Source organism: Lytechinus variegatus, chromosome 12 (genome assembly GCF_018143015.1).
Source record: "Lytechinus variegatus isolate NC3 chromosome 12, Lvar_3.0, whole genome shotgun sequence".
Taxonomy (NCBI): Eukaryota; Metazoa; Echinodermata; class Echinoidea; order Temnopleuroida; family Toxopneustidae; genus Lytechinus; species Lytechinus variegatus.
This window is the reverse complement of record NC_054751.1, coordinates 25,027,977-25,053,749: the sequence shown is the minus strand read 5'-3', so window position 1 is coordinate 25,053,749 and position 25,773 is coordinate 25,027,977. Positions and strand designations below refer to the sequence as shown.

The 25,773-nt window shown below is 37.6% G+C and overlaps 1 protein-coding gene across 3 annotated transcripts in view; it reads right to left on the bottom strand.

Annotated features, from left to right (window-relative positions):
- The window catches only part of LOC121425084 (D(1) dopamine receptor-like), an 89,631-nt gene extending 87,276 nt beyond the window's left edge, over positions 1–2,355 (bottom strand). Inside the window, exon 1 of one of the 3 annotated variants that reach the window (XR_005971472.1) lies at positions 1,678–2,355. The gene's annotated coding sequence lies outside the window, so the exon portion shown is untranslated. The remainder of the gene's footprint in view (positions 1–1,677) is intronic. The other 2 variants (XR_005971474.1, XR_005971473.1) reach the window with 2 other exon arrangements.
- Positions 2,356–25,773: the final 23,418 nt, after the last annotated feature.

Genomic DNA, 25,773 nt, shown 5'->3' with positions numbered 1-25,773 from the left:
ACAGCACAAATGCTTTCAATAAATCCAAAGTAACGCTTTTTAATGCATGTAATAGTGGCTGAAAGGTATGAAAGGTAATCCCATTTTATTCCATTCTTACGCAAAGATTACCCTCATGTCAAAAGTTTCTTGTATACATCGTGTACATGGAATTATTGTTCTGATTTGTTTTCGGGGGAGGCGCGCACGACCCCCCTCTAGCGAATAGAAAATATAACATTATCTAAGATACTGGCGCCAAGATAATAACTGAACACTAATAAGTTGAATATGCCGCCGTGTGCACCCCTTTTTTCTACCATTCAAAATTCAACTGTGTTTACGTATATACATATTCATATCCTCACCACCCCGCCCCCTCTTCCCATTGTGGTCAGTGTCCACGCTGTATACATGCGCGCCATTGTCGCGATGCTTTTCTAAACGTGGTACAGTTTCATTATATACACTATTTAAACGTGGCATATATGTTTCCGTCAAGCATTGTCTAGATACATCAATACAAACCATATCACAGGCAATAATGTCATGAATGTACTCGAGTTAAGAAGTGGTTTTCACGGCTATTGGGATATCAGGTTCCACATCAAGGTTATAAGATGACGAAAGAGCTATTCAAGAATGGCTTTCTCGATGCATTCTGTGAAAATCCCTATTATGAGAGATTCTTAATTCTACCTTGGCTACTTTTGACTCGGTCCACACAGAGTATTCAGATAAAAATTAATCTAGGCGTCCAGTTTATCCCATGTCCTGTTCATATGATTTCATGTCACCCCTCTGGGTGAGTACGTTGGGGAAAAATAAATAACGAAATGTCAAATCATCACGATTACTCTGACTGCCATGACTACCCCCACGCGGTGAGACGTAGATGATGAATGTAATTAATTTAATGGCTATACTTTCCATGTAAAATTTGTGATATGGAATATAATGTTTCCGACAATAACATCAGGACCCCATAAGACTTATGATTGATCCGATCAATCTCAAGTATATGGAAATCCATCAATGTCATATTTTTTCTTCAGGAAATTTGTTCAATGTCATTTGAAAACAAAGAGAAGTATAATAGAATTGTCAAGAAAAAAAAAGAGTAAATGTTTGTACATACATCATTTCTAGAAAATATTTTGAACAAACATGTATTTTAGATGTTAACGTTGCTGGCTTTCCATAGTTACGATGGATCGGATTAATCGCAACTCTTTGTAAGACAGGCCCCAGGTCTTAAAGGTTGTCTTTTCGTATCACTTTTACAAAAAAAATACATCATCACTTCATGAACAATATGACCTTCGGCATTTCGAGTTCTCACTATTCGTTAAAAGACGTTAAAATGTATGCTCGTTTAGAGTATGCCCGAGTACTATGTCCTATGGTGACCAATAATAAAATAATGCGGTACCATTTGACATTTAGAGATTGTAAACAAACATAGAAATTTTATCCTGCTATTCTTGAATACTATCAAAATGAATGCATCGTTGATGTTGTATAATCATGATAAAGGCAATGCACTATGATATAAAACCAAATCAACGTAGCTCTCACATGCTGCCGCATCATTTGGTTACGTTTCACTTTCAGGCACGCTTAAATATCGGAATAAAATTAAAGAAAAACGAAAGGAAGGAAGAAAGAACACTGAATTGCATTGGATGTTCAACTTACCTTTTTCAGTTCATGCTGCACGATAAATAGTCCTACCCAGCGAGTTTGTCTTTGAGATCTCTGCCGTCCAAATGAGATGACAGTTATCCGAAGGTATTCCAATCGTTCCGTAGACTGTAGGAAAAAACAATCAAGGGCAACGCTATCAAAGATCTATCTGAAGATTGCGATAAAGAGTCAATAGATTAAAGGTAAATATAATAGTTCGTCGTGATTCCTCTTTATGAACTTCTCGATCCTCATTTATTAAAAAGAGAGATGGAGAGAGAGAAGCGTCTCTCAGAGAGGCGCGCTGTGAAATAAAGTGTGTTACTACAAGACGAGGGAGATGTTGTGATGGAGCGGCGTGCGTCGCGCTTGGCAAACAAATCCCCAATAGGCTGATGGCCTATTATGTACGTAGCGCGGCGGCTCTTTCACTGCAACCTCTCCCCCTTATTAATGCCCTGTAAAGTTTCTGAAGCCAATCGAAGAGGAGATAATGGCTTCAGGACTCTTGTAAGAAATGAGAACAATTGGAAAGGTCCTACTAGGCATTTAGCTGTGGCCCATCAATGAAAGCGTAGGTTTTCGACGTGGTACCTATTGTTCGCGCCTCCTCAGTAGACAAAGCAGCGGCTCATCTTCCAGAGCGGCTAACTGAACACAGGTAAGTCTTCACCGTGGCGCAACGCTACTTAAAGGGCTTCAATGCCGTCAACCTAATTCCCATGACAAAAACACCTTTGTCAGCACGAAGACGAAGGGATCTGAAATTATCAGTCGAAACAGTCTGACACGTTTAGAATTAAATGAAAGTTGTGACAGTGTCAATTCTTACACACACTAGTATCCATGCATGAGCACTATCAAAATAACAATAATGTCATGGACATCTATAAGGGTCGCTTTGGAAATAGGATGTACTATATTTGTTTAAATTTACTTCGGATGTTCTACAGGGTATATTGTCGAGTGTGAACACGTCCTATATTAAAACCTAGTAAGGTATGATCCTTGAGCTACTCATCATGCAGAGCTTCATAATCATAAACCTGGCTTCCTTTTCAAACTAAAAGAAAAGTATGAACACAGTAAAAACGCTGTTTACATTTTTGTGTACAATGCTGTTCACTATATATGAACCTTAGAGTAGTTGTCTACACGGTTTAAACAAGTGTTTAAAATCCATCACAACATTTTTTTATATTCGACTCTCCATGAACTAATGGTTGTTGAAACTGTCAAACAACTATACGGTAAGGTTAATATAGTGAAGATCGTTGTATAAAACGTTTCACTGTGTACACTTGAAATCATAGTGATGAAAAAAGAAACATTAGGATATAATCATTTTGTTTCAGTCACGTAGAAACCACAATGCATCACTCAACATCGGAACAAACACTATAATTTCGATATCTAAAAAAAACAAAATACATTACAAAAAATAAAAAGTGAAAAACGGTCTCCTTTTCATATTTTTTTTAATCAAAACCACAAGAGAAATGCGAAATGGAGGTTGCTGAACTCGGCACTTCATTCTGGAGAGCAAAATCGTTAAAAGTTCTCGAAATACCATAAGATACGCCAATGTTTCAGAAAATGTTGAGGTTTACAAGCGAAGCAACCGATTTGAGTACATCAACGATATAGGATATGCCGTCTTTATCTTGTTGGAAATTACAGGCGATCCTCTATATCTGTTTATTTTAATGACTGCATAGTCGATCGCTGTCATTAGTAAAATAATAATACATATATATTATATTGACCATTTTACAGGCATTACACGTACTGCAAACATAGAATTTGGAAGTATTTGGAAGCTATATGATATCTTTTAAGATGCACCCACAGAGTGCCTGAACAAATGCTAATTTTATCCTGGCTTGGGCACCATGGTTATAGATCAATTTAGGTTAAATCATAATGCACAATGATTGCAGAATGAAAAGCAAGAATCAACTTAACTATCGATGAATAAAGCTACAAGCATCGATACATTGATTTTTTTTTCAGGAAATAACAAAAAAAGCATTTATGACAAGTAGAAGAACGCGAAGAACTTGTGTCAATTGTTATCTCTGGTGGAAATTTGGGATGAGATGCCTAAAAAAACTGTTCTTGAATTGGTCTAGCGAAGACAGTGGAGGTGCCTTGGCCGAGTAGTCTAAGTCACCTAGCCATATATGTTAAAGGGGAAGTTCACCCTGACAAAAAGTTTATTGTAAAAATAGCAGAAAAAATAATTAAAAATATTGCCGAAGGTTTGAGAAAAATTCATCAAATAATTAAAAAGTTATTAGAATTTCAATTATTTGATTTGTGACGTCATATGCGAGCAGCATTTCTACATAGCGAATGGTAAAAAAAACAATGAAATGTCGTTTTCTCAGAAAATTGAAAATGGTTTTCACTGTAACTTTTGTATATCAATAGACAAATCATTTCACATCCGATCATGAAAAGAAAACAAAATTAAATCATCAGGAACCATACAAAATTTGAAATTCATACATCTTATATTATATAGCACATGGGGCAGCTGCTCGTTTATGACGTCACAAATCCAAAATTTTGAACTCTAATAACTTTCTTACTCTTTAACGGATTTTCCTCAAACCTTCACCAATATTTTTTACTATTTTTTCTGCTATTTTTATAACAAAGTTTTCTTTAGGGTGAACTTCCCCTTTAAGTCCGGGGTTCGATTCCCGGCCATATAAATTTACAATGCTATCAATCTACAATGCTCTTTATCGTGCTTTCAAATAAATGGAAATGCTGTATGCATTATTGGTAAGTAGGTGTGCACTTGTTCAAAAAAAGATTTAGATTCCCAATTTTGTTTGTTATCACACAGTTCCTGCTCCCCCCACCCATCCGCAAGAAAATCTTTCCCAATGAGCTTCATCTCTCTCTCTCTCTCTCTCCCTCTCTCAAATCATAAGAACATTGAGCCCATTCTAACCTACACTTTCTAACTAAAAAAGGAGGTAAAACAGAGATAGTGTATGATGTAAAACTAAAAAGGCGGACGGACGAGACCCTTTGCGCTCGTCGGTATGACCTTCAAAATATAAACTCATCGATTTCTTATGTTGCATACGCTCCATTAAGTATTCCGTTTATAGGTAGAGAACAAGCAAACTAAAGAAAAACAGACGTATAAACATCATCACGCTCATTGTACGCACAAGCTTGCAAAGATGACCAACAACCCCACGCGAACATATTTAACAGATACTCCAGTCCCTTTTGAAGACGATTCTGAAATTAGAAGTGGTATGGAAATTACATCTAAAATTTATTTGATTTTCCATTACAGCGTAAGGACATGAAGGACATGGAGGAGGACAATCGCAATCTTGGGCGACCATCCTGGTTATCCTCTCCGTTAAGACTGGCGCACACTATATGTGATTTGTTACGATCAGAATTTCAAAGAAATTGTAATAACATTTGATATGGACATTCCAACTATTAAAATCTTAGCGATCAGAGTTCACAATAGTGGTAGGACTACTGAAATAGAAATTCGGTCTAGTTCGAGTCTCCCTGTAAGAATAAAAGTAAATTCAAGTCCAAAACGTAATGACGGCATCATCGGCTGCAACTTGAAGCCGATTTGGACTTTACCCCGACCTCAGGGCTTGACGCAAAGCAAAATTATGATGTTATTGTTCCTAACATTATGCTAAAGTTAAAATACATGTAATAATAATTATACTTGCTTGTATAGCGCTTAATACTTACTTTGTCAGAAGTCTCTAAGCGCTCTACAGTATATGCAGCATAATTACCCTGGCAGCTGTTACGCGCGCTGCGTTTCAAGGAATAAATTCCTGCCAGGTACCCATTTACCTCACCTGGGTTGAGTGCAGCACATTGTGGATCAATTTCTTGCTGAAGGAAATTACGCCATGAAATAATGAAATAATCTTACTTCTTGGAACTTTCATTTTAACTGCAAAATGGGATTTATGTAAAAAAAAATCGCGTCGCATCGGATCGCATAGTGTGCGCTCGGCTTGAAGGCCCCCTCACACCTAACCAAATTGCCTAAAATATGCCTTGCGATGGCTGGCGAAAGACATTTTCTTGAAAATCGTTTTCAATGGTAACTGACAGTAGATCATATTTAACCTTCGCGTTTGAGATCGTTAACATTATCAACTAACAGCTGCGATTATTCAAATACGCGCGGAAATTTTGAACATGTTTAACATTTCCCGACGAATTGAAAAATCGTTGGTCGTCTGTTTGTATTCGCATCTCTTATTAAGTCTGCGGTAATCTTTAGTTAACCGTTCGTAGGTTATTGTCGCGCATATTTCCTTATCGCGCTTTTGCCAAAGTGGACCGATCTCGAAAGATTAACGAAGCAACACGATGACAAAGTATGAGTTGCGCATGGAAACGAAGATACTATGACAAATGGATTTTCGCTTGTCATCTCCTATGCGAAGGGAAACCAATACTAATTTTTACTAAATCTAAATAGCGATACATACACGAAGACAAGGGTAAGAGATACTAAGACAAACTATGGATTCCGAAAGCGAGCGAATGATCAGACAAATAATTTAGCATGTTGCGTGGATGACTTCTCTGGTCATACTGAAATCCGGACGGACCTGGTCGCTTTTTTACACCCTGAGGAATGCACACAAACGTACACAAGAACACCCGATCTATTCCCCCGTCTTCGTTTCTAATCGCATGCCATATCAAACCATAGCTCGCTGTTCGTCTTTTGGGGTTATATCAGCCCTTTCGCTCTGCCTTCGGCTGCAATTAACTCAAAGAGGTGAACCGAAAAATCGATATCCTTCGCATATCATATTTATCCTTCGCTTACCGAAGTTACTGATCACATGATTTGACGGAATTTTTTTGAATTCGTTGAATTCGCGTGCAGTTCGTGCATTTTTCCCATTTGTCACCCTTCGTCCGACTACATTCGGTCAGGTGTGAGGGGGCTTTTACAGTATAAAATGAAATCAGATCTGCATTAGTAAATGATAATTTCTTCAAATAAGTGGGAATGTAAGACTAGGTTTGATGTTTTTTTTTCTGAATACAGGAATGATTAATCAGAATCCGACCGGGATGGTAATTAATTAACCGAAGCGTTACGTCATCAATATCCCAATTTTGCATTTCAACATCTCGATGCCACAAATCGTTAAAGTATGATTATGATGGAATACTTCCAAAACCCAAATTTGATGATGGAAATCGGTCCAAGGAAGACCAAAATAAAATCATGACCTCATGAATACATAATTAGCCCCATTGAGATATTATTGGCCTGGTCCCATGAAACGAAAATAAAAGGATGAGGATAATAACCTCTACCTCATTATTGGCAGTGGTACTCCTGCCATACCCCTTCAATTTGTCTTTATTAATCCTCCTTCCTGCATTAGTCTCGCAAGACGGCAAGAAACAAAGTCGAAATGAATCCAGAGTGATGGGTATTGATCTTGTCTCAGTACATTTCTATTCATCAATCTCAATCGTGAGAGACAGAAGAGGCGGAAGACACTAGACAGTGAAGGACATGCGAAAGGAAGGGGTGATGAGGACAATAGAAAAATTAAAGATATGAGTGGTCGAGAGAGCAAGAGGGCCGACATGGCAAGAGTCAATGCAGAGAAAAAAAGGCTAGATCTCGATGAAGGGTAATGTACAGAATTGATAATCATATGAGAGCGAATGTGTGATTCGTTAAGCTGGTGTTCGTGGGTTTCAAATGAATTAAAGGCCTGGTCACACCGTACGAGCGTTGTTGGAGCGGTCGTGGAGCGGAGAGAAAAAAAAATCATCACCGCTCGCTACCGTTCACCATTTTCGATTTCGATTGATTTTTGTTTTTTCTATTTTTGTTTTCGATTTTTCACAAATTTTGTGAGCAAAATTCGACCCTCTCTCCCTACCGCCCCATGACCGCTCCAACAACGCTCGGGCGGTGTGACCAGACCTCTCGGTATGAATGGTACCAAATTGTATATCCTATGTAGCTAAGCGTCTAAGAACATGATCCATTCTCATGAAATCAGTGTTTACTGCAACTACTGGAATTTCTCTTTAATTATGAAACTCCTACCAGGTCTTAGACAATGTAAGAGCAGGACAGAATCAGCCTCCCACACGTCCCTGCATTTCGTCACCCCTATCATACATCATAATCACGATGGCCGCAAAGACTTGTAATAGAGGTATTATATCAGGACAAGCATGATACAGGTGCTTTCAACGCCGCAATGTATAACATAATCATTTTGGATGACGACATAATGCCAAAGTCATTTTCGTGCAGTGAATGACACAATGTCACGAGGCTGTGGGTGACAGTTGTCAAAACATGCATAAGATGACTTTGCAACCACCTTCCCGTTATCACTTTCCTCTCCAAGGCTTCACCTGTGACTTTCTAACCCAGAGCCTCCGCATTTTCTTACCCCACTTCCCTCACTTCTGCTCTCTGTCTGGATTTTTCAGTCTATCCAGGGAGTTAAGAGTCTCAACTTCCTAGATGTTTGACACTCCTTTGTCTATCTATTCGTCATGTCTGTCGACTTATCTGTACCTATTTTTTCTAATAAAATAATCATCTGTGTTATCCGATTCTGGATGCATTCGTAGTGGATAGCTACGTTTATTGACATATTTTGCATCGTCGGGTCGGGGGGGGGGGGGGTTGTTGTTGTTGTTGTTGTACATTTAGCAGTTCAGATGAGCAAATCACCAAGTACATAATATCGATCAACACTGGGGGAGGCACAATGTGGTTACAAGTTTTATAAAGATCTTGATGCGTTGATAATTGTTCAATCATTCAGAAATCCCTATTGTTCTACTCATTTCAAACATGCTTTTGCAAAAGAGCAATCTCCTTTATTTCGTACAACAAAATATCGATTTTTCTATATTAGGAGGGGTTAAAAGATAAACCTTATCAGACACTCAATGGACTATAATTATACATCTGAAGCAAGGATACCTGTACTTAACCAGTAATTGTTTAGTCTGTTATGTTTGCACATATTTATACTAATAATAAAATGATAAAATATAGAATTCATAGTGCGCCAAATCAACTCTGCAGAGTGCCCAGGGCGCAAAACGCGAAGAAGAGAGAGAGAGAGAGATCATAATGCAATTATGAAAAAGGACTTGAGCATGTTGAGTAATGGAAGATCAAGCATAGAAAGTAAATTAGAAAATAATAATGCATCATGTTCGTTTAGAACAGGCAACCTGGGGATAACAAATTCGCTTTTTTTTATTTTATCAATAAGAGATAATTAAAAGAAAATAAAAAAAGATAGCCATAACCCCAAAACAGAAATCTCAGTTATCGAAGTCAGGCCGATTATTACGATTAATCATAACGCAACACGGCAAAACTGTGGTGTTAACCGGTGTACATACAGGACCACACTAGTTATTTTACTCCGGTGTTGAATTGACAGTGTTAGTTTAACACCTATAAGTGTTATTATAAACACCTTTGGTTGTGACATTTACACTCTTTGGTATTATGCTCAGTCTCCATGGTATAATATTAACACCTCATGGTTTGGTCCTCTATAGACACCAAATAAATGGTGTCAGTTTTAACACCAAAATTTTTATAGTGAATAATCAATGCAGTCAATCTGAGGAATGAGCCCCAGAATCAATTGTTACACTTTGCGTCATGTTCTGAGCTCAGGTTTAATATAAACTTTGGTCTAAAGTTGTGGTTTAACTATGGATAGCCAACTGCGACACAAATATCAAAATGTACAGGTTCAATTTGTTAGCTCATCTGCCACCTAAATCATTTATAACTGATTGGGAATTACTGACTGAAATGGTTCCCTCCACATGCAGATGAGGAAAGAGCCAACAAAAGAGAAAATGGGAAACGTAATAAATGTGATTTTGACATGTTTGGTTCCCCATGATTTTAATACAGAGTTAGACCTTGGCATGGATTTAGTATAGGATCCATGGTTAAACCTCACTTCAGAATATGGGCCATGTATATATTATCAATGAGTTCCGTTCAGTGTAAACAACTACCTTGGGGGCATATCGGGTAAATGTAACCAAAAACAGAATGAACCCGTCCCTTACTTATCCGACCCCATTCTTCTTCTCCTCTATAAGTTCGATCAATAATGGAAGGGTGTAACATCAAGGAGAGTGATATCTCCTTGGTAACATCCCCTCATCGTCTTCAACCACACGATCATTGTCGGCTCACTGCATGAACGGAATGCTCAACGAATCGAACAGCGACGACGAGAAGAAGTCCAAAAGTAGATTGACCCCCCTTACCCGTTTTGTCCATGGATGGACAACTGCTTTTGTCAGCCCATCAAGCCGTGACGGTATGTAAACAGGTATGTCAGGTCGGGTATCCCTTTCCTTCATAATTAATAACGAGCGGATGTGATGAACGTCCCCTCTCTAATGGTATACCTAGATGGCAAAATGATGTCCACAAGAATATTACAGCGAACAAAAATCACATGCAGTACCCTTGACCATGTTGACATACAATACTGCAACATTTATAAAGCGGTTAATGCAGTGTTTTCAGGCGCAGCGTCTTATTGTCGATGCTTTATCACGACTGCCGTGACTGGTGCTCGAGCTTTCGAATTTCGTCCTATCGGCTACCAGTTTGCTACACCTGGGTGGGGAGTGGCAAGAGTAGTTAACGCATATTGTCGAAGTAGCAATGGACGCGACTGTTAAGGTGGGATTTGAACCACGGATCTCGTGATTCGGAGAAGTATCCAAAGCCACAGCACCTCAGTCGCCTTAAGGTCTATCATCATCAATACAAGGAGGTAAAGCAGAAGGTAGCAGATGAAGACGAAATCTTGAAGGGAACTCACTTCCAACATATAGAACAGCAGTGAGAGTATTTCGAAGACACAAACACCAAGTTGGGTGGGATGAAGTATGCGATTTGGAGTATACTGTTTGGAGATTTTACATGATATTTATCACAATGTGAGTTATGTGAATAAAACCAGCTTATCTTATGGAGGTGTTAATATCTATTTGTATCAATATACACTTGAAGTTTACCATCAATATACATTCAAAATTTTTATTTTTTTAAGTAGTGTAAAGGGTGCGTCCTTCTGGAAACTCATCATCAATCCATAGTTCGGATAACGAATTCGTCAAAATGGTGTAGGATCCCTGATCTAGCATTTAAATTCGACTCACCTGACATGCCTGAGCCCTTTAGTCTGACACACCTGCCCCGTGAATGATGGTCGGTCTGCGACAGAGGATGATAATACGATAAACATTGCAATCCATCACTAAAACACGGAAGCATCAAGCTAACAGGAATCGATGCTGCCATCGGCAAAACCTCGAAGGCTTGCTAGCTGCAGTTTTAAAAATCGTGAATTCATCTTGGAAAAAATGTACACTTTCTATAAGTTTATACTCCTTTAACTTTGAAACTTCAGAAACAAAGTCTGGTATTAAGTCCGTGACTTTTCAAGAAAAATGCAATATATTATGCAGATAAATGAATGTAGATATAACTGTATAATACGTATGTTGACATACATTTTGATCACATTTCGTCTTCAAAATAGACACGGAACAGCTTCGCGAGGTACGTTTGATTGACCCAATAGAGGCCCCTCGCATCCCCGGTTGATGGATAACATTCGAATAGTTACTGCTCAATTTGGACCCATCCATCCTTAAGTAACATGCATCTCCTTGCCTTACATCATGAATGAAGGCAAAATTGTCCATCTTGGAACGAGAGTCAGGATATACTCTTGGATGGGGGTGATGCGAGGGGTTTTGAAACTGTTTAAAAATGTTACGTGTGTTCCACACTCCAGAAATGTTGTTCCAATCTACAACTTGAGTAATTATGACGTTGATAAGCATACAAAATGACAACCTGATACGTTTCATTTAAAAAGAAAATTATCACATCAAGTAGGAATATTCTTTATACAAGAATTATAATTATCCCCCCAAAACTAGTTCATTGAAAACCTACACCACGGCAAGTAGGCCATATTCTATTTAGCATGTTTAGAGTAAAGTAAGAAGAAATGTATAAAAACAAAACAAAATTGTTTTATTATTCTATCATTATCTGCAATAACCAACATACGTTAAGACAATACCTTTGACCATGTTGACAGTTTATTTTTAATGAAAAGTGTAAAATGACCATGGCCTTGAATAACATCATGACCATGACATATTCATGAAACATGGATGTAAGGGGGGAAGGGGGCGCTTTCGAGATACATATTAGATTCCTCAAATCACCTCTATTATTATAGGGAAGATGTGAAGAAAGTCGGTTATTCAGCCTCATCCTTCCATCTCTGGCGATTTTTTTTTCGCCATATTCCGCCCCAAACCCACCCCTGGCCTTGAGTGAGGAGTGGTTGGATGAGGGATTGGCGCTCAACTGAACATGAACTTCCGAAGAAGCAGGTGGCTTGGCCACGAAAGACGATGTATCAACCGCATCGCTGGCTTGGTGGTAAGCTTGTCATCAGTGGAGCACACTACGCCACAACCGCACGTGTGTCGTACCCTTGGTATATCATGTATATTTTACGCAAAAGCATTGCATCCAAATAAAGGTATTTCTTGGGATAATGACTAGAATGGCTTTTGAGGTAGGACGCGTTGAAACAAAACATAGAGCATCTTGAAATATCATGTTACAAAAACAAACAGGGCAACCATTAATAATGCATTCAATTATTTACTTCGGTCATTTCCATCTTGCCACAATATACGGGAAAAGAACAGGAACCAACTCCTTCGACCAACACTAATGATCAATAATTGTGTTTGAAGAAATAAATAAAACATAAAGATAAACATTGGTACGATATTTTAAGACTTGTAAGGTGAAGGTCTATGTCCCGGAAGTTTTCCTGAGTTATCTCTGTATTTGTGGTCTTCTTGGTGCTTTTCCAAAAACATATTCATTAGCAATGCTAGAATAATGGTCATACGAAGAACAATAATGGTTCCCAACTGCTGCCCTGTGGTACTGCATGTATTTCACGTGTTTATTATTAACATATTACAAAACCTAGCTTTACCATTAGCACAGGCTTTCATATATCAATTAGAACGAGTTTTCTCGTCCTTTTGCGAAGACTTGATTATAAACTTCGTAACAAAAAAGTGTCGAACCGTTCTTGCGATTAGGGAAGGGGAAGGGTAGGGGCAAATTCATTTAATGTGGGTATTATCTCCTTGGGAGAAGCAATGCGCACTTTGTACGCACCTAATCCCATAATTATGGGGGATTTGAAACCCAGTGATCAGACACAATGTTCTGTTATGAACCTTATATCCAGAATATGTGTACATGTATATTTTAAGGGTGTTAGGTAAAGTGAGATTCATCTACATGCATCGCAATTCTCTTTAATGGAACTGAGCTCAGGTTTTGACAGGAATTACTTGTGCAAAACGGAAAATGATTTCTAGAGGAAGTCAATTGGGATGTAAATATGCCAGTCATGATTTTTTTTTATGAATAGAATACATCTCAGGATGACTAAAAGTACATCCAATACACAGCAAAAACTGTGGTGTTAGCCGGTGTATATAGAGGACCACACCAGTTATTTTACACCGGTGCTAAATTGGTGGTGTTGGTTTTACACTTATAGGTGTTATTACAACACCTATGGTTGTTACATTTACTCTCTTTGGTGTTATGTTCAATCTCTAGGGTGTTATATTAACACCTCAGGGTGTGGTCCTCTATTAACACCAATTGTGTCAGTTTTATCACCACAGTTTTAACATCACAGTTTTTACGGTGTAGGTACACTGTATGTTGGGCAACATATATATACACGGGGCAGTGTGGTCAAGAATTCGACCCTGGAATTCGATTTTTAAAGGCCAACAGAAATCGCGTCTTTATCATGTTTTTTTTTTTTTCAAACAAAGAATACCTCGATTAGATAGATCTGTTCGTAAGAAATACACACTATCTGGCAAACAGGCCGCATGCCACTAATAGGTTTTCCTCTGACCCGTACTAAATTCATATAAAACCAATGATGTATATCTGAGAACTTTTTATCCCATGAACAAGAAATATTGGGACTATTAATGATTCAGATATTAAAGTCAAGTGAAGTTCTATAATTTGATCCTTTTAGTATTTCTTGTGGACTTTAGAGCATGGAGCTTAATATGTCTATGTTTAGAGGGGTTTAGAGTACCTGTCATCACTGTTGCTGCATCTAATTTTCAGAGTATTGTAGGGTTCAGACCCCTCAATCGAGAAGAAAAGCTGAAAACAAGTCCTCATATTCTCAGAAAATTAAGAATATTTGATGATCTGTTAAATGACTAAGGTTTGAATTGTGTCACTATTAACACTTTTTAAAACATGAGCCGATGGAGAAACTACATGTAAGTGGTGTCTTTTCAAGGTAAGGATACTGAGTATGGCCGTACGTAATGGGAAATGCAGCAGCTTTATACTTCATTCGTCCCCATGAATTTTAAAAATCTTTGTCATTAAAAAACATATAAAAATCCACGATCTTTCATTTTTGAACTAGAACATGGCATCTCGCTTATAGTTGTTAGATCATTCGCTTCGCTCCCTCTCAAATATACGTTTTCGAATTATGGATTCTTATCCCTTTATAGAGCATGGTCATGACATATAGCTACTCTTAAAAAACATTTAGAATTGAAAGGGTCCCACTATGGCTGTAAACGTCAGGATCTTATAGGGCACCCAGATTTATCGAGAAAAATCCTTGAATACTTATGGGTAATGAAATCATTCATTATCAATTTATCTATTTACCTTCGTATTATTCATTCTGATTATTCATTAGTAATTTGTGTTCGGTTCATATATTTGTTTCACATACAATCTACGAATCTGTTTAGTTATCCATGTCACAACCAATGCAAATAATGTTTTCTTTTAAAATTCTATCCGTCTGCATATGTCATGTCTACCGCTCTCCCTCTGTCACTCTCTACATATCAATCCCCACCCCTTGCCCCCCCCCCCTGATAGTGATACTCACCTTTTCCCTCCCCTCTCATTGTTCTTTCAATATTCCATTACCCCCATGCCCCCTCCCTGAAATACTACATCCATCTAATCTCCAAGGGAGTATCGGCGTAGCCGCATCTAGTTCCCTCGACGGCTTTATTGTTTTCATTGCCAAGATAAACGAATCGTCTGTCTAATTCATACTGACAATCCCATATCTTATTAATGTGAATGCAGTGTGCCGTGTGATATTTATAACAAGAGGAAGAACGGGGCATACCTACACATCCTCGATGTGTAAGCAGAGCTGCAGATATGAAGGACAGCGAAAATATATCGTGTAATTGACTTATTGATGTCATTGTCAACTTTACGAGATGTTATTTGAATACCAATCAATGCAGACCTATGGGGTGTCGTAGTCTAGTGGTTGCCGAATTACGGGGTTCGAATCTTGCTATGTAATCATGATAATTTCAAAATGAAGATAAGAGACGGAAAGATATGGGCAGATGGGGGTAAAAGAAAAACAAATGCATTGAAAGTATTAACTTGAAGAATACAAAACAGAATGCATGTTTGGTCTATTGGTCTTGCTTTTCTTTACAGGCCCATATATGTTTCCGTTTTCTGTTTGCAGCACACCATATATTGATTTAATTTTAAAATAAAAATTAAGTAACGTAAATGGTAAGAATATAAAACTCATTCCGTCTACTTTCATTGATTCACATTTCTACTTTTTGAGAGTTTACGCCATTCGTGTATTTGTGTCAACTCCCACCCCCAGACCTAGTTCAGCATCCACGGAAGCTGAGAAGACAAAATTTCGCATCCACGGCGGAAGGCATCAGAGTAATGCGGCATCCTTCATGTGGAAAATGAAAATGTATTGAAGATAAATCTGCAATCATTTATGAATAAAACTAGGTAATCTAGATTCCCAGCTAGCAAATATATGAAAACACGATCTCATATGGGGTGATGCAGACATGTGATAAAGAGCCATGATGAAAATGGGAAAAATAGAACTCGAACAAACTCGAGTGGAAATTGGTTCTGACAATCGATAATATTGCACACAGGGTGAAGCGAGATACATTGTCATCGTTAGAAGTTTGACATTCAACGTGGTTAGAACCTCTTGCCTAACCGATAAATCGCACTGATTTATGTCCAAATAATTCCAAAGACAAATTACGAGCAGGCTATGTATATATACACCGACCATCCAATAACTAGCAATGCCTCCGTCATATCTGGAGATATCTCTTGTATCAAGAGATCGTATGCATATACTATATATATATATGAAATGTTTATTTGTGGAGGGATATATAGCCCTGTATACACCGCATCGCCATTGGGTGCACGCCGAAGCAACGAGAATAACAGTCAGGTGATATACGTCAAAAGCTACACCGGATCTACGTATATGACGAAATATCTTTCAACATGTTCAAAGGAATACAATATTCTTACTTCGAAGGAAAGCGGTAGCAATATACAAGAACATAATGCTTTTTCAGGGCTGTAAACATATACAAAGAAAAGTTATGAATGCATAGAAGTTGTGTGTCAGGAAATGCAAGGAATGAAATAGATCAATAAATCTATTGTTGACCGTATATTACACATTAAAGAGTAATTATGCGAATATTTTGTAAAGCGAAAGAGCATAAACCCGAGTCCAGGAAAGTAATGAGGCTGTCAAGTTTGTGGGCGTACTGGTGTGACAAACCGTTTAATTATCTGACCGCATTTCTTGAACCTATGAATTTCAAGTAATGCCATGTATTATTGTCAGGAATTCATTTCTTGATGAAGAAATCATTATTTCTTGTTAAAAAATGGTAATTCTTGATATCCAAAATTGGTTTCTCGATATCAAGAAATCGGTGGCCATACATACGTCGGTTAACGCTGGCTTATCTGTGACCGCAGATCGTGAACTTTTATTTCCTACGTTTTATTTATTTGTATATCTATGTATCAATTAATCAATTATTTATTTATTTATTTTTTTTTTGGGGGGGGGACTCCTTTGTGCCCCTGTGACCTTTGCGTGTGCCCATTTATATATCGGTCAACGTACAAATATCATTATGGAAAAATCATGTCCAGTTCGACTGATAAAATATAACCGTTATAGGTCACGTCTACTCGGTATGTCGGTCAGAAATATAAGGTCGCGCAGATTAAAGCAAGTCGTATCATTTCAAAGAAATAGAACATCTAATATACGACAGACCACTACAGAACATGCTGAAACAGTCCATTTCCTAAAAGCATTATGGACATATGCCCCTGTAATTAATCTAGGTCAATTTGTCGTTTGGGTGGCGAAAGGGGCACTGCTATTTATGAAATAAAACATGATGTTGACCAGCCAAGATGTCATTTTAATTAAGTACTAAGGCCTATATAATATCTTTATAATTAATTTGTTTTATTTCCGACCGTGGCGTTCCCGGAACAATCAATTACTTATCAAGATTACTGTAACTGTGTAACGGGTTCTTTTACTCTCGTTTGTTGTTATTGTTTTGACTTAATGTTTTGGTCCTGTATGGCCGACCCATACTTAACTTGTGATAACTCTTAAATAAAATGAAATTTCTTCTCAAACCAAAGAAATAAGTTGTTCTTTATGTGACTTAACCTGCATATGAGGAAGGTTTCATCAACATTTTTTTCAGTCCAAAAAGCCGCTCACAATGTTTTTTGTTGGTTTGTTTCTTTGAAGGGGTAGTCCTAACAGTCACTATGGCTTTATTCTTTTAAAAAGAATAAATAATAATCCTATAAGCACAATTTAAATTGTGCGAGCTAAAATCTTTGGAAATTTCATGTAATTTGTCCTGATAATTGAAAATTCTGGGCAATGTTTCTGACCCTGAGCAAGGAGCGTATGTAATTTAATAATTACAGCGAGCGCGAAGCGCGAGCAGGAAGCTTCCATATTCATTCCAGCCTGATCGAAAGGCACCTGTAAAAGACTGTTATCGTTCATTCATATTTCAACAATGAAATGATGCGAGTGCGAAGCGCGAGCTGATTTCTGTTTGACGATCTGACCTAAAAATGGAATTCTAAGCACTATTTTGTAATCATTAACAAAATGGATACATAACTAAACGATTGACATGACTGACGCGAGCGCGGATTGCGAGCGAAAAAAGATATTTAAACCTAAAAAATATTCGCGCTTTGTAAATCATGAAACCTGGGCAATGGGTATCCTCCTTCATACATAATGCGAGTGCGAAGCGTGAGCAGAATTTTTTTGGTATTTTGATCTGAAATTGGATAATCTTAGCACGTTTGGAATAAAGAAAAAGCTTCGTATCTCAATAAACATGTGTGCGCTTGTTCTCGATTTCGACCTAGAATCTGGGAATTCTAAATACATTTTTATCAAGAAAATCAATAATGCGAGCGCGAAGCGCAAGCTGAAAATATTTGATATTCCTTTCTGAAAAGGGTCAATTAAAGCATTATTACAAGCACTGTGTAGGAAAATTGCGAAGTGGATATGGATTGCACTTACTGATGCGAGCGCGAAGCGCGAGCCAACATTTTTCATCATTATTTTGACCTAGGACCGGGACATTCGTCATCATTCGTCATCATCGATATTCCATTCTGAAAATGGGACACTGAGAGCGCGAAATCTGTTGATATCAAGGCCTGAAAACTGGACATTTTAAGCATTTTGTCATTATAGATAGAATGCACGAGTAACTACATTTTAAAAACTGATGCGAGCGCTGAATAAGAGACGAAAGGTTTATTTCATAAACTTTCATAAAAAGGGGATTTCAAGAAGTTTGTTATAGAACAGCTCCCCTTCCCCCCCCCCCCCCCATCCGCCTATGTCAATCCGAATTCCATCCTTTTCGGCCCTTTTTTCTATTTCTTCCCGATGTGTTATATACTGGCTTTCATTAATAGGTTTGTATCATGTATCTATGTATTAATCAAAACCGAATAAATAATTCTTTTACATTCGCAAGGGCAATACACACTGTATACGCATTGATTATGGGACCACCTTATTTCCATGCCCATATACTCTATTTGATACACATACTGCTGTTTTTTTTTTTTTGATAAAGATCGTTAGCCCGTCTTGCTAACACGTAGGGGCATGCTATCACCGCGGATTGTTTTATTACAATAATGTTCATCTGATTTGTATCTGGTTTATTTTACTTCGTATTATGTTTTAAAAGGAAATAACATAAAAAGACTTGAACCTGAACTACTTGTCTTACAGACTTCATTTAGCTTGATGTACCGTGAAACCCACTAAACTATTCTTTTTCGCCATGGAAACACTTACTTCATGTAGCTATATATTATTTCATCATGTGTATGTCATTGAATCCTATCAAAGGAAACCTGCCCCAAGTGCATAATCGTTGCTAAAAAAAACCACAGCCAGGCAGTGGCATGATGAGCCAAAAATGTTGAAGGGGCAGACATGGCATATGGGGCAAACTTTATCGAAGACTGAAAATTTTGATGTTTTGAATATTAAAAAAAACCAAATTCTTTGATAGATTTTGTCATATAACATTACAATTTCTTTCTTTTCTCATTCGTTTTAGAGGTGGTGAAAACTTTTGAGGTTCATCTATCCAAAACCCATCCCCATATGGACGCCTGTTTAGCATGGGCATGCAGAATTACATACCCGGCCGAAATGAAAGTAGTTATTTTTTTATTATATGGTCTATTTCCAAGTGCCTTTTGCAATAGGCGTGTCTCATTGATCAGCTCTTCCAGTATATAGGATATACATGTATACGTCGAATAAACGACATTATGCCCTTCAGCTATCCATCATGCATTCCATTATCATTTATTTTGAAATTAATTCTTCATGGGGCCGCAGCTGCATACTTAATACATTTTCACAGGGACCAGTTAATGTTCACACCACGACATCAAGGCCACGTCACATACTCCACATTTCTTGAAGAGAGAGTTTCAGTTCTGGACGTGTAAACGGTTAGGATGCGACAAATGTTTTGTGATCTTTTACTTTCTTCTGGCAAAGTCAATATCGCGTGACATAACAGATCAGTGTCTTCGGAAGGGTAGCATTTCTATACGGAGAGTTATGCATTTCCTGAGGACGCCGTGTGTTGTGAAAATCCAAGGACTTATCTACCAATAGGCCTGCATTGATTTTGATTTTTGAGGGTATTGAATATCTCTACTTTGTCTCCTTTTAAAACCACACCGAAAAAATGATAATCACCTTGAGATTGGCAAATAAAGTATCGGAGCATGACCGACTGCCATCAGTCTAATTTGGTCCCACATTAGGTGGCTTACCCAGTGAATGTGGAGAGTATCTCATCTGTTTGTCATAACTTGTGAAAAAACAGCTTTGTTATTTTTTTAATAGTTTTCTCCGGTTTGAACGTTCATTTATTTTTTATCTGCTTTCTTTCTTTTCATTTTACTTCTTCATGAAAAAAATTACCTAAATGTAATTCTAAATTTGCGATTAAAAGTTCTTGGTGCTTTTTGAATAACAGGTTTCATGCCTTTTATTTTGCAAACATCCTTTCCGAAATTACGCATGTCACATACAGGGTATCTTTCGGTATTCCCGTATAATAAAAACATTTAAGATATTTTCTGCCCCAAGATCAAAGGCCTCGGGAGGACCTGAACATATCCAAAGGATCACCTGAAAAAAACGATGAAAAAGGTTAAAATTCTGGATGTTTTTCTAAAATAAAAAAAGAAAAGCAAAATGTTCCAGCTAGTGATTGCTCTTTTAACACCCCATAGTGCACGACCATATATTTTCAACAGAAAAAAGGCGAGTCTTGCCCGGCCCGTATAAAATACACCGCCACCACCTCCCCCCCTGCGTTCCCGTAGCTATAGAAAAGAAATTTCGTGGGAAGATGACGAGGAGCAACATAAATATCTCTTTTTTAATTCCATGTAGTACATCTGTAATTCCTTGGGCGTAGCCATGTGAATGGTTGTTTCCAAGGGCAGCGGATGCAATATAATTTCTGGCGGGATCATGAAATGTTTGATGAACCTTGCATAAAACGTCTGCTACTATCTCCGAGAGGACATAAGGCACGTTAGACGTGGTGCCTATCATGCCCATTGTGTATCGTGATTTCGGGGTCGTGAGTTCTTCTCTGATTCTAAATCATTTAGATCTATCCCTAGAAATTCGCGCAACACCGTAGGCCTACATCTATACAGTACAAATAATTTTTTCAGATAATTTTCCTTCTTACCTTCTGAATATTGATTCCAATTTTTTGTGTGAAGTCAGTGTATATCCAATGTGTTATGAATCCTGAAGTCGCACGGCAGTCCAATAATGTTTGCTCATATAAGATTGGTGTTTTCTTGTTCTCAAAACCCAGCTTCTATCTCAGTCCTGATTTGATCACTGTTGGGAGATAACATGAATGTATACAGTTACGATCAAGACACGCGTGTATAAAGTTGACACGAAAGAGTTCAAAAGCAGAGGCAAACTTGACTGAGGTAACACCAACGGTGCAGCTGGACTTCAATAAGAAGAAAAAAAGGTGTATAGCAAGGCTTACATAAAACAAAAACACTAACAGCTAGGCCGATGTTAACGTTGTTTGAAATTGCATGCATGTAGGCCAATAGCAGTGGTAAAAGATCAGTGGTATGCAGGGTTAGCTTTGATTTTGCGAACAACTTCCTCCTGGCGCGATTCTCGTAGCTCGACCAGGAAATAAAATTAATGATGTATCTCTCCTCCTCAACTCCTTAAATACGAGACTCCTGTTTGCAAAAGCAGCCAAAGTATATAGAATATGTACAGCAAGCTCAGAGGCACAAGCTCAGTAACTTCCCTGGTAACAAATCATTGCCACGTACTTGTAGGCTAAAATGACCATGAGCTACTTACTACAGGCTTGACTGGTCTGGGACTTCTGTACAGACTCCACTGAAGTATCAGTGCTGAACAGATGTACAATCAAATGTAATTGATGGTTCAAGCAAACCGGGAGAAACATCTGTGACGTAATAGGCGGATATCGAATAATACCCGTAATATACACAAGTAATATGTAGTGCTGTGGACCTACTACAACTTGCACGCTTTGTGAAATAGTCTGAATATACAGAAGGCACGCATGTCAGGGTTTGCGTTGATAAAAACATTTTATAACTCCAGGGGGGATTCCATTAGTGTCCTGATATTGTCGTTTGGCATCCAAGTTACGAATTCATAATTTGATCGAGTACAATTAAAAAAGCAAAATATAAAGTTTTATCAAAACCAAAATAACAAAGAAAATTATTTGCATTATCCAAAATATCACAGTGTCGACGTGAAACAGTGATGTGTAACCATGGAAACAGGTTAGTTGATGTTGTCTGTCCTAAGAAATAAAAAAAAACTTGCGCTTTACCTGCTACACTCGTGAATTGAAAACGTTTTGGACTTTTCATGTAACGTGAAGTTCATCATAGTGTGTTACTTTGATTCATTCATACAAATACTGGTTAAACTAGCCATGGCGTAATTTCCTTCAACAAGAAATGTATCCACATTGTGCTGCACTCAACCCGGGTGAGGTGAATGGGTACCCGGTAGGAAGAAATCCCTTGCATGCTTGAGCGCCTAGGCAGCCCAGTTAAAGCCGGGGTAATAATATCCAAGTCCTTTGAAAGCGCGTAGAGACGTTATTATGAATAATGAATTATGCGCTTTACAAGAACTGGCTATTATTACTATTATTTAAACAAAAAAAATCATGTAGATACACATAACGTAGCTATAGGCATTAACTTGGATATTTCATATAATTAACAATCAAACTTAAGAATCTCGCAGGTTCCAGTTGTATGAACAGTGCATCGTGTGTTTGTTTTATTTCTCTCTTTATTCAACTCAAATATTTTTGTTTTTTGTTTCGGTCGAAGTGGATATACTTCACTTCATTACTCTGGTCAAGGTTGTCACAGATTTCACGGATAAGTGCATATTCAACAAACTTTTTTTCTGATGCAGATTCACTTTCATAAGGTCATTATTTTCTGTTCTTATTTATACATTTGTTCCGGAACCATGAATATGGAATACCAGGAGAAGTTAATACCACGTCAAATGATTTGATTGTTAATTCAAGGACTCACCCTTCAGATATGAAAATGCGAAATATAAGCCTTCACGGATGAATGATAATGCCTCCATTTTGTAAACATGATATAAATATATTATTTCCATTGAAATAAGGGGGCTATATCGTTTTGTCTTTATCACTAGAAACATTTGAAGGCAATCATTTCTGTTTTGTGCTTATAAATTCTTTTTCGGAACCATAAATATGAAATACTTGTTCAAATTCATAACACGGCGAATAAAGTAATTGCTGTGCAGTTTGAAGAGGTGACACCCCTTCAGATATGGAAGGACGGAATATAAACCTATCCGGATGAATAATATATTGCTTGCAGTTACACGAGCAAAATTGATATGAAGCATATACCATTTTTTGTTGGGACTTTTGTTAAAATAGTGCAGATTCCCACGTGATAAATCGAATGTTACAAGATCTTATTTTCGTATATAAGTTCATTCTGATTTCGTAACGAGATGAAAGTACTCCGAGGCGGAACTCGTTCGATTCGAAAATTAAGGACGTCGTCGTCTAAAGCCAGGGTATTAATAATGATAAACAATGCGCATCGGAATAGAATATATATAGATAGATGCCGCTATATAAATGCCTATTATTAATATTGTTATTATTTCGCAATCAAACAACGACGAAGATCCTGACGTTTCACGCTTCGCCTACCATGACTATGGTGTTTGTTTTATTTAGCAATTACCAATTTCCTACCAGTAAAAATAACACATATTATTGCAACTTATTAATGATATGCATACAAACATTTAGCATGTTTAGGGGTAGCAATTTTGGCCTATTCTGTTCAAACTTGTTGTATGCCCCCACCCCCCCCCCTCCCCACACACACACATCCTCCAAGAGAGCAATATGAGCAGGAAAACAGAAAGCGATATTTCAATGTCTCAACAGATGTTCTGCTCGTGATTGCTGCGCAATGGAATCAACGGAGGCGCCATCGGAATGATATGATTGAGGTCTAACAGGTCATCCATGAAAAAAAAACGCAAGGCAGAAAGGGCCTATTTATCAGGGGCCGCGGAACCGGGGGGTTGGGGGCTTCAGCCCCTCCCCCACTTTTTTTCCAAAACCGTGTACAAAAATGTAAAAATGACCAAATGATTGTGATTTTCAGCATGGTCAGCCCCCCCCCCACACACACTTTGAAAACCATTCCGCGGCCCTTGTTTATATCTATTAGTCCCCAGTGTCATGCAAACGGTGTTTGAATCGTACAAGGTTATTTCTTACACTGTTAAAATACCCTGATTTTACAGAAAAAAAGAAAGAAGATTTTGCAAAAAGCAATAACAGAATCATTCTGTAAATTAATAAAGCAGGAACTTTTCTGCAATTTAACAGAACAGGTCTGTTTAAAAAGGAGAAAAGGGTGTTTTATTAAAGGAAATTTGTTCCATACACCAAATACCAATTTCCTGTATAATTACGCAATCTGGTAAGATTACAGGTGTTCTCGAGACTCTGCTGCAGGAACTTCTTTTATTTTAAGGATAAATTTTATAACAGTGTACATAAACTGGAAGAGTAGTCGATCAACACTATAAACATGCGTCAAAAACTTACAGCAACAAACTTCATTTTTAGAATATTCAATCTTCAATTAATTAAGCAAAGTTTTTATTTTTTTAAATGCTACAACTGTAAAGTTTATAGAGTAAGTGGCGTTGTTTTGAACTTTTAAACAAAGTTTTTACTGTGTCCATCAATTTGGCGTTGTTTTGAACTTTTAAACAAAGTTTTTACTGTGTCCATCAATTTGGTGTTATCATAACACATTATTTTTGGTGTTATGTTCAACACCCATATGATGCATTTCTAATACTTGATAATGTGCTCCTATCCCCAGACTGACTCAATTTTTAAAGCCATAATTATTTTTTTTTCACCTTGTGAAGGCAATATGGAACAAGGAATGAGAAAGAATGAGTGGAGGGGGTGGGGGTAGAGAGAGTTACAGGGGATAGGGGAACTGAAGCAGACTCTTATATTGATTAATGTTTTCTATGTTGACCGTGTATAATGAGAAGGAGAAATGCAATAAAAAAAACAAACAGAAGCGGACTGAAGAGACAAAGACCGTAGATCATCTGGGTCCCGTCTTAAAAAATGTTAAGATTGATCTGATCAACCTCAAGTTATATGGAAATCCATCAATGACATATTTTTTTCTTCAGAAAATTTGCACAATGTCCTTTATAAACAAAGAGAAGCATACTGAATTGTCATGAAAATAGTGACTGTATGAATATATAATCATATCTAGAAAATATTTTGAACGTGTATTTGAATTTTAACGTTGCTGGCTTTCCATAGTTGTGGTTGATTGGATCAATCGTAACTCTTTGTAAGACGGGGCCCAGGACATGGTAGAAAAGCAGACATGAAGAGAAACAGAAAAGAGAGAGAGAGCATCATGGGAGAGAGAGGGAGAAGAATTACACATGGAGGAAAAACAATAAAAGAAACAACAACAACAAATAGACAACTTCAAAGACAAGCCAAAGAATTGCAAAAAGACAACGATCAAAAGCCATAGGAGAGAAATTAAAACCGAAACGAAAAAACAATCAAATTTCTCTATAAAAAGGAACGGATTCTTCAGTTTGTATTAAAAGGAGACGTCGGGCGATAATAGCGATATGGTTTCAATCAATTAAGATGATATCTCTCCAATATTGTAAGAACAGAAGAAGGAATATTGTCTCACATTTCTCTCCCTCTCTTAAAGAAGGCATGTCGAATATGATATCTGATTCGTCTGATAATGTCACTGAACGAAGCTTTGAACTCATAGATTGTCTGACAAAAAAACAAAGGAAAATCGAAGGGTGGGGGTATTGGAATGAAACGTACAAGGATGGTAAAGTTCTA